We start from the raw sequence: 1,520 nt of genomic DNA on the forward strand, positions 1-1,520 counted from the left end.
CTAGTGGCCGGCATGTCTGGATTTTGTCGTCTGCGTAGTCGCCACGGATCTTGATCTAGTCATGCATTGGCATGTCTGCACCATTTACGGTTTGGGCTGTGGGCACACTTTTAGGGAGGTAAGTATAAAAATAACTAGAACTGCAAGCAGTTATGCAGGGGTCCAAGAAGTGTGCATTTCGCCGGCACACCGCGAAGCATGTGTTCGAAATTTAGGAACGGCGTATGCCAAAAGATGCAGCTGACTCCAGTGAATCTGTGGATATAACGTTTTTGACTGTGGGAGCTTCGGTGTGGGAGTTATAGCCTAAAACGCGTTTTCAGAACATTCCATTGGCCAGTTAGGAGATATATTATTTCGTCGTTTTTTGGCGCCGCCCTGTTGGCGAAATTTTCCAAAGACAATTTTCCTTTGCCAAATAACTCCCGCCCACATTAATAATTCTTGGCCATATTTTTTATATAGACTCGGGTTTGCCCCTTGATGGTTCCCTTATAGTTTGAAGAACATTCTTTTGGCCAATTAGAAGATATACAATTTCCTCGTTTATTGCGCCCCCTAATGGCGAAATATTCCGAATTCTTTATTGAACGCCAATAAGGCCAGCACCGACATGTGTCTAAAATTTGGACTTGATCCGAAGTCTAATTTTGGTATTTTTTTAATTTTTTGCTTTTCCACGTCTAATTTAGCTAATAACAAATATTCAAAATGCTACCGTTTCGTTGTCGGAGGTCGGATCAAAAAACTGTATATGATTTCTTTGCGTGTGCGTCTGAAGATGCCGTGTGCAAAGTTTGGTGTTGATTGGTCAAGAAATGTGCGAGGAGTAGCGAAAAAAACAGTTTTGCGGTTTTCGCGATTTAGCGAAAAATATTCATAGACGCAAATGGGCGTGGCCTATACCAAAAGATGCAGCAGACTCCAGTGAATCTGTGTGTACAAGGTTTTGAATGTGGGAGGTTCGGTGTGGGAGTTATAGCCCCAAACGCGTCTTTCCTTGGTATAGCGCCACCTAGTGGCCGGCGTGTCTGGATTTGGTCGTCTGCTTAGAACTCAGGGCCCTGGATCTAGTCATGCAATTGGCGTGTCGGCACCATTACGGTTTGGGCTGTGGACCCACTTCTAGGGGGGAATAATAATAATAATAATAATAATAAAAAAAATCCTTACAAAAACAATAGGGATCCAACCTGTTGGCTTGGACCCCTAAAAATAACTAGAACTGCAAGCAGTTATGCAGGGGTCCAAGAAGTGTGCATTTCGCCGGCACAACGCGAAGCATGTGTTGGAATTTGAGAAACGGCGTATGCCAAAAGATGCAACTGACTCCAGTGAATCTGTGCATATAACGTTTTTGACTGTGGGAGCTTCGGTGTGGGAGTTATAGCCCAAAACGTGTTTTCAGAACATTCCATTGGCCAGTTAGGAGATATATTATTTCGTCGTTTATTTGCGCCCCCTTGTGGCGAAATTTTCCAAAGACAATCTTCCTTTGCCAAAAACTCCCGCCCACATTA

Source organism: Gadus chalcogrammus, chromosome 18 (assembly GCF_026213295.1).
Source record: "Gadus chalcogrammus isolate NIFS_2021 chromosome 18, NIFS_Gcha_1.0, whole genome shotgun sequence".
Classification (NCBI taxonomy): domain Eukaryota; kingdom Metazoa; phylum Chordata; class Actinopteri; order Gadiformes; family Gadidae; genus Gadus; species Gadus chalcogrammus.